At 42.7% G+C, this 15,290-nt stretch overlaps 1 protein-coding gene across 3 annotated transcripts in view; it reads left to right on the top strand.

The window, feature by feature from the left end:
* dph1 (diphthamide biosynthesis 1) overlaps positions 1–15,290 on the top strand; it is a 618,447-nt gene that overhangs the window by 225,068 nt on the left and 378,089 nt on the right. The gene's annotated exons all lie outside the window — the stretch shown is intronic.

Genomic DNA, 15,290 nt, shown 5'->3' with positions numbered 1-15,290 from the left:
AATACTGCTTCCAATGTTAAATGTAATAAGTCTGGCAATCTTTGTTTCTGTCCAACTTTAAACAACCACATTAGTTTTCTATCCACTCTAACGGTGCAAGGGAACAGAGAATAGATGTTTTCTATCAGTTTTGATGAGCTTCTCAGGAATACCATACATCCTTAATACATGCTGCGTCTCTCCTTATCATACAATGTTAAAGGCCTGCTTAAAATCCATGAATCCTAAAGCAGTATTTATAGCAAACAGGTGGTCCATTGCACGAGAGAAACTTCCTGCGGATGCCGGAAATCGGGAGTTCAAGTAGAAAAGCTGGAAATTTTCAGTAGGTTAGGAATGTTTCAGATCAATCTTCTGTGAGAACTGGAACCAGTAAGAGAGATGACTGCTCTAACAATTTACCAGCTGTAAAAGAGCCAGGGACATACAATTCCCACTAGAAATCTATGCAAGTAAATGTCAGGGGTAAAAGAAGAAAGTTCTGCTGGGAGGTTCATGACCTGAAACGTTAATTCTATCTCCACAGATGCTGCCTGACCTACTGAATTGTTCTAATTATGTTCTTTCCTGTATAATTTTGTATATTTTTGTTTAATTTATGTTTTTCTTATGAATGTTGTGTCCTTGATGCTATGTGCCTGTGATGCTGCTGCAAGTAAGCTTTTCATTTCATGTACTTGTGCATATGATAATAAACTCGACTTTGACTTTGAAGATTTACAACATTTCCTGTTATGCTATTGTTTTTTGTCCTGGCTTAAATCCAGCTTATTCTTCAAGCAGTACCACTGCTACATATCTTTACATTCTTCTCTCTGGTCTATTCCTCTGTGTGTGAATGCTCACTGATTGTATATCTGTTCTGTCTATGCCTTCACTTTCAATTTTTTAAATTCAGTTTTTGGTTTAGAACATAAAACAGTACAGCGCAGGAAGAGGCGCTTCAGCCCATGATGTCTGTGCTGAACAGAATGTCAAGTTAAACTGAATATCTTCTGCCTGCACCTGATCCATATCTTTCTGAACCCTGAGTATTCATGTGTTTATCTAAAAGCCTCTTAAATGCTGCTATCATATCTGCTTCCACCACCACCCCTGGCAGCCCGTTCCAGACACCCACCACTCTCTGTGTAATAAAAACTTGTCCTGCACATCTCCTCTAAACTTTCCCCCTCTCCTCTTCAATGCATGTCTCTAGTATTTGAGATTTCTACCCTGGGAAAAAGATTCTGACTGTCTACCATGTCTATGCCCCTCATAATTTTATAAACTTCTATCAGGTGGGAGTTGCTGGCCAAACCATCCCTAATTGCATTTGAGGGGATGCTGCTGATTTACCTTCTCGAACTGTGACAGACCGTGTGGTGTGGTGTAGGTACTCCTACTCAGTTGATAAGGCGGGCAGTCCAGGAATTTGATTTAGCAACAATGCAATTCCAGGTCTCAGAGGGGTAGGTGGCTGGATTTCTATTTGCCTTTGCCATGTTTTCTTGATGGTAGAGGTCACAGGTTTGAGAGGTGCCAACAAAGAGGAGTTTGTGAGTTGATGCAGTGCATTTTATAGATGATACCCACTGTGCACCATTCACAGAGGGAGGGAGCATTCAGGGTGCTGGGCAAGGTGCCAGTTAAGCGGGCTGCTTTGTTCCAGGTGATATTAAAAATGAGTGTTGTTGGAGCTGCTCTCATCTGCGCAAGTATATAATATTACAATATGCTTCTGCCTTGCGCTGTGGAGATGGTGGAACAGCTTTGGCAAGTCTGGAGGTTAGCCTGTTGCTGCATAATACCCTGAATCTAGCTTAATCTTGTAGCCAAGAATTTATGTGGTTGGTCCGTTATATTTCTGGTTGGTGGAAAGTTATAGTGAGATGATGATGGGGATTCAGTCAAGGCAGTGCTCTTGGATCTCAAGGAGCAGTGGTTAGACTCCCTCTGATTGGACATGGTCCTTACTGGGCACTTGTGTGGCTGAGATGTTACTTGCCACTTCTCAGCCCACCCCTATATGTTGCTGAGTCTTCCCGCATACAGGTAAGGCCGTTTTATTGTCTGAAGAATTGTAAATGGAACAGATGACATGCAGTCCTCAAACATCCCCAATTATGATGATCTTATGATGGAGGGAAGGCCGTTGATAAAGTAGCTGCAGATGCTCAGGCCTACTGCATATGTCCCTTCTCATTCATGCTATTTCACCATTTCTCTGACTCTATGTGCAGTTCTCTCCCTCTCTTTCTTGCCAAGCTCTGTCTCCTCTTCCTGGACACAGAGAGTAGAAAAAGATTGAAAGTAGAATAAATCAAAAATAAAATGAAAGGCACTTCCTTTCTTTGTAAATTGCTCTCGAAATTATAATATACTTCAAAAGGTAGCTTGCTTTGGACTGAAACACTTTTGTCATCCAGTAGTTAGTCATGACAATCTTACTGTGCTGATGGAATACATTGGGTAGAGTTTGTTTAAAAGCTGTGATTTAAAATTTATGGCAGAAGATTGACAGTGTGAATGAAGAGGCTGGCTCCATCTCTTTGAAAAGGAATGGAGAATAACGAGCCTGTTCTTGCTCTTCGAATTGATTCAAAACAGCCTTTTTTCAGAAGTCTCAGGAAATATTTCAGAAGTTAATAAATAGTAGTCCCATTCTGATGTGCAGAAGTGAGATGCGAACAGATGCGAGATGTGCACACAGCAGTGATTGGCTGAGCAGGTTCTAAGCATGAATTGAGTGTATTCACTCTGCAGTAAAATAGAAACTGCTTTGTAGGTGTTGTCATTGCTTTTGTTAAACGTCAGTATTTTGGATTTTCGCTGCTCTACGTTTGGCTGATTAATGCGCAGAATTTTACAGAGATTCTGCTGTGTCATGGGTAACTTGCACGGTGTTTTACGAAGTCCTGCAGTGCCATGGGATACCTGCAGTGTTTTACAGAGGATGCAGTGCCATGGGGAACTTACACAGTGCTTTACAGTGGAACGAATAACTTGCAGCATTGTCTGTAGCCTCCTTCAGCTGTACTCTCTACTTTCCTCCAATTCTCCCCACTTGCACCTCCCGATTTTTCCACCATTGTTGGGCTCAGCTTTCAACTCTAGAATTTCTTCCCAAAACCTCTCTTCTACTTGTTCTTTAGACAACTTCAAAAATCACTCCTCTTTGATCAACATCTTAATCACATGTTCTGAAATCTCCCTACATGGCTTGATGCCAAGTTTTGTTTGATGGTGTAAAATACCTTGAGACGTTTTACTTTGCCTGGGGCTTGAATTTTTTGGTTTTTATTTTTGGTTCAATTCGGGGGTATTTTTCAGTAACTATCATTGTGGAGATCAGATATATTCAGTCATGAAACAAAAATCCTTTGGTAAATGGGTCAACTTTTAGTTTCTACAGTAGATTGCAAGTAAATTAGTAAGGATGAAATTAATACCTGAATATCTATAGCCAACTGCAATGTTATCTTTCCCATTTGTTTTTCTCTCCAAGTTGCTCCAGTGACGTCACTAGTGGATTCTATTAGGTATGCACAAACCATGGGATTGGTCAGTAATCTGTACACAATAGCCACAATTTGAAGGCCTAAAATATCTGGTCAATGCAATGTTTCATCAGTGTAAAAGAATAATTTTCTCAGTAGCTCTGTTGGTTATTATTGGTTAAAATTAAGAAACTCAATCCCTAAATGTGCAATATAAATGCAGGTGGTTTTTTTAGGTGACCACGGGCTCTCTAGCAGAGTGAATGATTGACATGATTGTGGATAAATCTTGTCATGTGTTTGGAGATAGGATTCATCTCTCTAAGCTTTGGTGCTCTGGTCCCTAGGGTAAAATTTGAGAGTGTAATCATGGCCAACATCCCAGAGGCCTTTACTCATTGTTCAGAGCAATATTGTTCAAAGTCAACATTATTCCATGATGTTGGTATGTTTGGGCAGTTGTCCACACACATTATATCCCTCTGAACATTCCAACGGGAAGGAATAGCAACAGCTGGCAAATCTCTTCATTTAATGTGACCTCTGGCATTCTTTTCCTAGCCTAGTCAAACCTGCTAGTTTTCTTAACTCAAAGACTTGAGTACTCAAAGAGGGAGGATGCGACTGTTGGTGTCTCACAGAACCTGTGTTGGGCTATTGACAGCTTAGATGGTGGGATAGAAAGCTACGTAACCAAGTGTCCGGATGACAGAAAGCTGAGCAAAGTAGATGGAGGCATTATATTACAAAGCAATTTTAATAGATTAAGAATTGGCTTCAATGTGGACAAATTTGAGATCATCCACTTTAGACCTAAAAAGCATTCAGTGAAAATCTATTGGCAGCGAAGATCGAGAGAAACTCAGAAATTTGTGTGATGGGCAGATGATCAAAAAGGCTAATGGAATCCTGGCCTTTATGTCATGAGAACTGAAGTTCATATGTTATGGTATGGCTAGACAAAATCTTGGTTAGATCACACCAGGAATAATATGAGCAGTTCTGGGGACCATACCTTAGAAAGGATGTATGGGGCATGCACTTCAGGTTTACCCAGTTGATACCAGGACTCTGCATGCCCTGGAATTTAGAAGAATAAGAGTTAATTTGATCAAAGCTTTACAGGTACTAGGGGTTGGAGTTAGGGAATCAAAAGCATAAATAAAAACTGTTTCTGTTGGTTGGGGAGTCATGACTAGGGTTGAGCCTCTTCAGGGCTAAAATTAGAAAACATGCAGAGGGAGCATTCAAATAAATATGAGACTTAGGAAAAAGCTTATCCCTACATCCTTAACACACGAACACATGAGCTTGAAGATTGATTAACCACATGCAGGCAGCTGGGATCTTTCATCCACTGAAAGATAGAGGGGAACTTGTGCAGGAGCATGTATCGAAGCGAAGGGCTGGTAGTTGAAATGCAAAGGTACCCCATATTGCTTGCATGCTTTTCCTAGCAGCTCCTGTGAAAGCGTGGGTCTGGAGGTGACTGCTAGTGATATCAGTAGGCAGCACTTAACACAATTAGATGCAGGTGTATAAAACTATAAGTGTATGACAGAGCACTTACCTTAAGACACAACACAGAGAATTATCCTATAAATGAATTAATCTGCTAAAAAACTTTCCAATTTTAATGTTGTCTCTCAGCTTTCCTTACCTCCCTGCTATACATTCCAGCAGCCCGTAAATGGCCTAGGATAGGGGAAGGGGAGGGTAGAGGGGTAAGTAAATAAATATGTCAGCACGTTAAAGTAATAAAACAAATTCTGTGTGTGAATCAATCATGGATCCTTTCTGGAAAGCACAAAGGTTTACAGTGATCATAAAGAGGCTGGGATTTTTCTGATAGACAGTGATTAACCTTTGCTGCCTTGCAGTTGATGTACCTGACAGAGATAGTCAAAGCATCCTATTGAAAATCAGGCAATCTGCTTTTATTCAGCATTACATGAGAAAATGCCACTGCCATGCCTGGAAAATCATATAGAAAATTCTGTAAATAGCATATGAAACCTCTCAAATGAGCAAGGTTCATGTGAATGTGTGTTGAGAGAATAAGTCTTGGTATTAGAACATAACCATGTAGGCAATAGAAGGAGGAGTGGGCTATTTGGCCCTCCTGCCTTTCCTCTGTTCAAAAAGATCATGGCTTATCTTTTGTCTCATCACAATTTGCCTGCACTAAGCCCATATCCCTTTCATTCTATCAACTTCTGTCTTGAGTACACTCGATAACTGAGCCTCCACAGCCCTCTTGAGTGAAAAATTCCAAAAATTCATTACCTTCTGGGTGAAGAAATTTCTTCTCAATCTCTTCTTTGATTTTAAGTCTGACTCCTGGTCGTAGACACCCCAGCCAAGGAGAAACATCAGCTCTATGTCTATCTGTAAAGCCCTGTAAGAAATTTGTACATTTCAATACAATCTTTTCTCATCTTCTGAACTCAAGAGTACAAACCTAGTCTGCTTAATCTCTCCACATAGAATAACCTCCCCATCCCATCCCAAGAATCAATCCAGTGAACCATTGGTGCTCTCCCATCATCACAGGTATATCTTTCCTTGGGTAGGGACACCAGACCTACATAATATTTCAGATGCAGCCTCACCAGGGTACTGTATAATTGAAGCAAGATATCTCCACTCTTGTATTCAAATCCTTTGCAATGAAGGCTAACACACTGTTTGCTTGGCTAATATCTTGTTGGGAATTGTGAAGAAGAGAGTTTCACTTATAGCATAAAGACGGTTGGATGGTTCACCTTCCAATTATTTTCCATGAGGGAGAAGGACAAGACGAAGAGTCAGGACGAAACTAATCAACCTGCTTATTTGTCCCTCCTATGAAACCATGGTTGATCTGAATCTGAACTCCCATTTTCCTGCTTCTGTTTCAGATCCTTTGATATTCTTTTGTAACAAAGATCTGTCAGTCTTACTTAATGTTCACCATCTGCAGCCTCACATGGGAAGAGTGGCTGATTTCCACCATTCTTTCAGTTCAAGGCTCCAGGAAGAGAGGGAATGATGCAAGGAATTTCTAATCATTTGACTGGAATGGCCGACTTCTTACCCCGAGACTATGAGCCCTAGATCTAGACTCCAGCTGGAAGGAACAGCCTCCCCTCATCCACCCTATCAACCCCTTTCGGAATTTTGTATCTTTCAATCGGATCATATCTCCTTCTTCTAAACTACAGTAAATACAGGCCAATCCTACTCACTCTCCCCTCATGGTACAATTCTACCCTCATCTCAAAAATTAGACTGGTGAATCTCTGCTACACCAGCTCTGAAGTAAGTGTATCTGTCCTCTGGTATGAAACTAAAACACAAAAACCACTAGATGTAGACTCACCAAAGCCAAGTATAATCCCAACAGAATGTCCTCACATTTGACCTCCAACTCATTTGATGTAAAGAAATAATTTGATATAAAGAAATAAAGGGCAGGCACGGTAGTGTAGTGGTTAGCATAAAGCTATTACAGCGCCAGAGACCTGGGTTCAATTCTGCCGGAAACGTGGCAACACTTGCGGGCTGCCCCCCAAAACACTCAACGCAAAAGATACATTTCACTGTGTGTTTCGATGTACATGTGACTAATAAAGATGTCTTATCTTAAAGGGCAACATGCCATTTTCCTTCCTAATTGCTTGCTGTCCCTGCCTGTAACTTTTCTGTGTTTTATGAACTACTCAGACCTCCCTGTGTGCCAACATTTAACAGTTTCTGTTTCTATATTCTTCTAAACAAAGTGAATTACCAGACATTTGCCCATCTTGTCCTCCTCTTGTCATTATCTTGCTCATTCACTTAACCTTGCAATATCCCTTGGTATCCTCCTCACAGTTCACTTTCCCACCTGGTTCTACATTGGCAGCATTACATTTAGTTCATTAATATAGTGAGATGGCAAGGGAATTGAATGAATATTTTGCATCGGTCTTCACCGTGGAGGACATAAGCAATGTGCCCGTTAGTCAGGAGTCTCACGAATTGGAACTGAGTTCAGTTGAGATTAATAGGGAGAAGGTGCTAGGAAAACTAAAGGGGCTTAAGACTGATAAGTCTCCCGGACCGGATGAGGTGCATCCCCAGGTTCTGAAGGAGGTGGCTGTAGAGATAGCGGAGGCATTGGCGATTATTTTTCAGGAATCGATAGATTCTGGCATGGTTCCGGAGGACTGGAGGGTAGCGAATGTAGTTCCGTTGTATAAGAAAGGTGGGAGGCAGCACAAAGGCAATTACAGACCTATTAGTCTGACGTCAGTGGTGGGAAAATTATTGGAATCTATCCTCAAGGAGGAGGTTACCGAATACCTAGAGGTGCAAGGCAAGATTGGACCTAGTCAACATGGTTTTGTGAAGGGGAGGTCCTGTCTGACCAACCTATTGGAGTTTTTTGAAGAAATCACAGGTAGGGTGGAAAAGGGAGAGGCGGTAGACGTTGTGTATTTAGACTTTCAAAAGGCCTTCGATAAGGTGCCTCACAAGAGACTGATTAATAAGATGAGAGGTCATGGAATTATGGGTAGGGTAGCAAAATGGGTGGAGCATTGGCTGGTTGGCAGGAAGCAAAGGGTGGAAATAAAAGGATCTCGTTCTGGTTGGTTACCGGTTACTAGTGGTGTGCCGCAGGGGTCGGTGTTGGGGCCGCTCCTTTTTACCTTGTACATCAATGATTTGGATGATGGAATAAATGGTTGTGTGGCTAAGTTTGCGGATGACACCAAGATAAGTGGAGGAGTAGGGAGCATAGAGGAAATAGAAAGGATGCAGAGGGACCTAGACAGTTTAGGAGAATGGGCAAGGAAATGGCAGATGAGATTCAATGTTGAGAAATGTGCAGTTGTACACTTTGGAAGCAGAAATAAACGGGTAGATTATTATCTAGAAGGAGAGAAGATTGAAAGTACGGTAGTACAAAGGGACTTGGGGGTACTCGTACAAGATACCTTAAAAGTTAACCACCAGGTTGGATCGGTGGTTAAGAAAGCGAATGCTATGTTGGCATTCATCTCAAGAGGTATAGTGTATAAAAGTAAGGAAGTGTTGATGAGGCTCTACGGGGCACTAGTGAGGCCTCATTTGGAATACTGTGCGCAGTTTTGGGCCCCACATCTTAGGAAGGATGTGCTGATGTTGGAGAGGGTTCAGAGGAGATTTACGAGAATGATTCCGGGAATGAAAGGGCTTACGTATGATGAGCGTTTGTCGGCTCTTGGACTGTACTCACTGGAGTACAGAAGGATGAGAGGGGACCTCGTAGCGACATTTAAAATGTTGACAGGTAAGGATATAGTAGATGTGGCTAGGCTGTTTCCCTTGGTGGGCGAGTCCAGGACCAGAGGGCACAATCTTAGAATTAGAGGGTACAGTTTCAAGACAGAGATGAGGAGAAATTTCTTTACCCAGAGGGTGGTGAAATTGTGGAACTCCTTGCCACGCACAGCAGTGGAGGCCAGATCAGTGGGGGTGTTCAAGGAGGAGATAGACAGATATCTAAATAGTCAGGGTATCAAGGGATATGGGGATAAGGCTGGAAAATGGGATTAGAATAGTTTTTTTTTCCCCACCCCATTTCTTTTTCCCTTTTCCTTGGAGCAGACTCGATGGGCCGAATGGCCTGCTTCTGCTCCCTTGTCTTGTGATCTTGTGATCTTATATATAGCCGTGTTTGAAACTGATCCCTGTGGCAGTCCACTGATAATAGATTGCCAGCCTGAAGATGGCTGGTTTATTCCTCCCCTTTGTTTTCTGCCCATCAACACATCCTCTATCCACGCTGATATACGACTCCCAACACCATGAGTGCTTATTTTGTATATGCACGTGAACAGGCAGGGACCAGAGGTACACAGACCATGTGCAGGCAGATGGGATTAGTTTAGACTAGCATCATGATGAGTGCACACATGGTGGGGCTGTTCCTGTGCTGAGCTGTTCTAAGCTATATCAGCTCTTTGACTGCTACTTTATCAAAAGAATTTTAAAAATCCACATCTACAATCACTGATCCCCCTTATGTACCCTGCTAGTTACAACCTCAAAAGAACTCTTCGATTTGTCATTGTCAAAAACCATGTTGACTCTGGCTAATTATCTTGATTTTTTTTAAAGTGTCCGGTTGCAAGAGGACATTCCAGCATATTGCTGACAACTGATGTCAGCTGATCTGATTGGTCCACAGTTTCCTTTGTGTTCTCTCTCTCTCTGTCATAAAGTGTGTATGTGTATGTACTGTCATATGTTTGTGCATTTTTATGGTGGTTAATCAATGCCCAAGCTTCTGCAGGTGAATGAGGGATGTGAGTAATATATTCTCTTCAGTTTTGTATCTGGTTGAATGCTACAGTGTTAGGGTATCCTGATGGGATAAATGAGGCTTGGGAAAATCTGTCATAAGGATCTATCAAAGATCTGTCAGCCTCACTAAATACCTATGACCTACAGCCACTCAGAGTAGAAGTGGAAAGTAGTACTTTCATAGTAGTGGAAATATTGCTGATTTCCACTACTGTTTGGGTTGAGGGAGAGGAGGAGTGAGTGGTATACGCATGTATGATATAAGGACCTGATACAGCTCAGGAGTAGACAGTTCTGCTCCTTAACTCTGCACTACCATTCAACTTGATCACAGCTGATCCAGCAATTCTTTCATTTTTCCTGCCAATTACCTTGTCTGAAAAGGGACAGAAGAAATTTGCTACCATATGTTGCTCAGTTCTGCCTCAGTATTGAGCCAGAGATGATGAAGTTCTTGACCTGGGCCAGTGATGTGGAGGAATGTCTCGCCATAGGTGGTCCTCAGTTGTTCCAACTCATTCACTACCTGGCTTGCAACAAAAATAAAGGCAAGTTATCCCAAGCTGCTCTGTGTTTATTAATAGCAACCTGTGCCCACACCAGATGTGGACTATTTAGTGTCTGCCAAAGTAAGGTTAAAATAATAGAGAAAAGGACCTTTACATAAATTCCTTTTCACGGTAATTCTGTTTAACTGTACACAGAAATTCTCCATGCCCAGATTTATTCAGGTTGGCATGCCTTCAAAAAATTAATCTTTGTTGGTTTCCTGCAGCTGCATGGAAGCCCAAGGTCACTGAAGTTCAAGGTCAGTAGCAAATGTGGTCAACCAAGCAACAAACAGCAATGAGATGCTGGCTACCTCCCACCAGGAATGGATGAATCGTTCATCCAAAGTGACAGACCTAGCATCATTTCATCCATTATTGGGCCTCAGCTACATAGCCTTTAGCTATGCAGATTAGGAAGATTCATCATCAACATAAATATGAGGTAATGTGGCTGTGAGGAGTTTTCAAGGTGTAAAATCAGCCCAGGATTCTAATTGGTTGAATTGTGGTGCTTGAGTGCAACGTGTTATGTCACAGATCATCGCACTATGTTATCAACAGGAGCGTGGTAACATGGTGGTTACATTACTGGACAAACATCTAAAGGCCAGGACTATTGATCTGGAGACATGAGCACAGCACCTGGGGAATTTTAATTCAAGTAATCGAATTTCTTTGGTTGGTTGGTTGGTTGGAAGAATATTGCTGATAATAATCACTATCAGTCAGAATGATGGGAAACTACCAGATCATTGTTAAACCCCATCAGCTTCACCATTCTCCTTCAGGGAGGGAAATCTGCCATTCTCACTTGGTTAGCATGACTTACTTGTCATCAGACACACAATATACTGGACCCTCACCTGAGAGGCAATTAATAATGATGTCCACATTCTGAGAAGAATAATTTGTTTAAAAAGTCACAAAGTGCTGAAAAATCTCAGTATTATGCAATGCATAATATATACGAAAGAATCAGCATGTGCAAAATACACCATGAACTGTGGACAGAGAGACATATTTGCAAAAGAGCCAGCTCATGGATCTGACAAATATGAACAACTTGTTTCTATTGTATTGTCTGTATCATGTCAAAATACTGTTTCCACTGTAGTCCTGCAGGATAATTCAGTACATATTGATTAAAGTCAAAGTCGAGTTTATTGTCATCTGCATAAGTCCATGTATGCACAGGTTCAATGAAAATTTTACTTGCAGCAGCATCACAGACACATGGCATTAGAGACACAACATTCATGAGGAGAACATAAATTATACAAGAACAAAGAACAGAATTAGAACAAGATAAAATGAAGTCCATTGTAGTGCAAAGTGGTCATAATGTTGCTCTACTGTGGTACTGATAAGGGCTGTGCAGGTTGGTTCAAGAACCAAATGGTTGAAGGGAAGTAGCTGTTCTTGAACCTGGTGGTGTGGGACTTCAGGCTCCTGTACCTCCTGCCTGATGGTAGCAGTGAGAAGATGGCATGGCCTGGATGGTGGGGATCTTTGATAATAGATGTTGCCTTCCTGAGGCAGCACCTCATGTAGATACTACCGATGGTGGGGAGGGATGTGCCTGTGATGTATTGGGCTGAGTCCACTACTCTCTGCAGCTTCTTACGTTCTTTTGCATTTGAATTCTCATACCAGACCGTGATGCAACCAGTCAGGATAATTGCAACAGTACATCTGTAGAAGTGTTGAGTGACATGCTAAACCTCCATAACCTTTGAAGGAATTTAACATTAAGGAAGATTTGAAGTGGAAGAGAGAATGAAGTAAATTTATATGGGAATAACTTGGTGCAAACAAATAGGCTGATCCTGGAAGAGTTGGTCCTGAGATGGCTGCTGATTACTGTGTTGTCAGCATTGGTGGCAGGCATCATCACACTCTGATGGTTACTCTTCTGTTTGTCTTTTCTGCATTAGGTGGACCTTAGCATCATAGAAAATACTCGCCCTATTTAATCTTTGCAAGCCCTCCAACTGCAGCTCCTGATCTAATCCCATTCACTTGCCTTTTCCACTTATCTAGAACAGCAGAGGAACAGGCCCTTAGGCCCCACGATGTCTGTGCCAACCATGACGCCAAATTAAACGAATCCCATCTGCCTGCCCATGAACCATATCCCTCCATTCCCTGCATGTTCATGTGCCTGACTAAGTGCCTCTTAAGTGTCACTATTGAAACTGCTTCCACCATCCCCCTTGGTGGCTCATTCCAGGCACCCACCACTCTCTGTGTAAAGTGCATGCCCTGCACATCTCCTTTAAACTTTCTCCATCTCACCTTAAAGCGATGCCCTCTAGTATTTGACATTTTCAACCTGGGAGAAAAACTCTGACTATCTACCCTATCTATGCCTCTCATAGTTTTATAAGTTTCTATCAAGTCTCCCCTCAGCTTCCAACGCTCCAGAGAACACAATCCAAGTCTGTCAAACCTCTCCTTTTAACTAATACTCTCTTGTTCTGACAACATCCTGGTGAACTTCTTCTGTACCCTCTCCAAAGCTTCCTGTAATGTGGCGATCTTTTTTTAAAATATGCATTTAATTCACTTTTATTTATGTTATATATCTCTACCTCGACATTGGCTTATGATAAATCATTGCTTGTATGAAGCCTTCTAATTTCCCCCTCTTTATTCTTCTAATGGGACTCTTTGATGTGTGTGCCCCTCCTCATCACAGACGAAATGGACTCTGTGAAAGCTCACAATGTCAGATGACAGCGTCACATTCATGGGTGAGCTGCAGGCAAAGGGGTGGAGAGAGGTTGTGAGTCCCTTGTGTTAAGTGAAAGCTTTCACCACCGTGCAAATTGTATTTCATATAAAACCCTCCGATTTAATATAGTTTAATCGAGTTAGTGTGTTGCAAAATCCCAGCGTAGCCTCTCTCCTGCACCTGTAATGACAGCTTAGCTCCAGTGCTGAGGCTATGCTTATGATTTACATTCAACCTTTACAGCCTTCTTGCTGTGACGGATGGACAAATAAACAGGTTTGCTCTCACAGTGCACTCAGCTCTGTGTTTTTATCTTCACCTCTGTTTTTCTCTCTTTTCTGACGATGCTAACTTCACCATGGCTTGGTTATAATCCATCCCCAGCACCACACCACATAATTTGAGCACCTTCAAGGACCGTTGTATTTCAAGAACATAGAACAGTACAGGCCTTTGGCCCACAAGGTCTGGCTCAATCGTGATGCCAAATTAAAGTAAATCTCTTTTGCCTGCACATGATCCAATACCTCCATTCCCTGCATATTCATGTAGCCTCTTAAATACCAGTATTGTATCTGCTTCCACCAATACTCCTGGCAGCCCATTCCAGGCAAAAAAAAACGTGCCCCACACATCTCCTTTAAACTTTCCCCCTCTCACTTTGAATGCATGTCCTTTAGGGTTTGACATTTCTGCCCTGGGAAGAAGATTCTGACCTTCTGAAGGAGGAAGGCCACCACTCACATCAGGGAGAGGATGAGGATAGCCAGTAAGTGGTGTCATTGCCAGCCAGGCCCTCATCCTGAAACTAAAAATGGGCAGTGGAAGTGAGAGATCTGGGAGCACAGGCTTGTGACAAAGGTAAGTATCGTGAGACTAGGGTGAGAACAAGAGCTGGAAGCAGTTTAAAAGGTAGGCCCGTTTTTGTAGTTCTTGTTGCTGTGGTGAGTTGATAGGCCTGTTGATTAGCTAATTGGATAATTAGGCAGTAGCTGCCAATAAAAAGAAGTTAGGGTCAAGCAGAAGTGGCCATTGTGTGAGTGGACAGTGTTAGAGTGGGGGATTGAGGCTTTGGCTAAAGAGGCTTCCGCATAAAGAGGCAGAGTAGGTGAGCGGAGGCTTCTGGTTGGTTCTCTTTCTTTGTTATTTGATATTTTCTTTGCATAGAACAGTGGGAATGGCGGTCAGGGCAGAGGTGTGCTCCCCCTGCAGGATGTGTGTCCAGTTGCAGCTCCTTACAGACCATGTTAGGGAGCTGGAGCTGGAGCTGGATGAACTCTGAATCATTCGGGAAGCTGAAGAGATGATAGATAGGAGTTACAGGAGGCAGTTACATCTAGGGTGCATGATGTATGAAGCTGGGTGACCATTAGGAGGGGGAAAAGGAATAGGCAGTCGGTACAGGATACTCCGGCGAGCGTTTCCCTTGACAGGTATATTGTCTTGGATACTGTTGGGGGAGTGGGATGAATCACCGGTGGAGAGCCACAGCAGCCGAGTCTCTGGCGCGGAGTCTGGCTCTGTGGCTCAGAAAGGGGTGGGGGGGTGAAGAGAATTGCGATAATGATAGGGTATTTGTTGGTTAGGGGGACAGACAGGAGATTCTGTGTACAAGACAGAGACTCCTGGATGGTATGTTGCCTCCCTGGCGCCAGGGTCAAGGACGTCTTGGATCAAGTGCACAGTATTCTTAAGGGGGAGGGTGACCAGCCAGAAGTCGTGATGCATGTTGGCACCAACGACATAGGTAAGATAAGGGATGAGGTCCTGAAGAGCGGGTTTTGAGAGTTAGGAAGGAAGTTAAAAAGCAGTAATCTCTGGATTGCTGCCTGTCCCACATGCCATGGAGGGAAAGAATAGGAGGATAAGGCAGATAACTGAGTGGCTGGAGAGTTGGTGCAGGGGGCAGAGGTTTAGATTTGTGGATCATTGGGATCTCTTCTGGGGTAGATACGACCCATACAGAAGGGACAGGTTATACCTGAATTCAAGAGGCACCAATGTCCTTGCGGGCAGATTTGCATTTCAGAGGCTTGGCTGTCGCAAAGGCAGGAGTGGCTGTTTAAATGTTTCAAAAGAGATAGGGAGTGGACTCAGAGTTGGCTTGCCCACAGAAGGCAGAGGGTGGTTGTTGAAGGGGAGTATTTGACCTGGAGGTCAGTGACTAGTGGCGTTCTGCAGGGATCTGTTCTGGGACCCCTGCTCTTTGTGACT

Source organism: Pristis pectinata, chromosome 21 (genome assembly GCF_009764475.1).
Source record: "Pristis pectinata isolate sPriPec2 chromosome 21, sPriPec2.1.pri, whole genome shotgun sequence".
NCBI lineage: Eukaryota > Metazoa > Chordata > Chondrichthyes > Rhinopristiformes > Pristidae > Pristis > Pristis pectinata.
The sequence above is the reverse complement of the archived record's forward strand: the minus strand, read 5'-3'. Positions and strand labels throughout refer to the sequence as shown.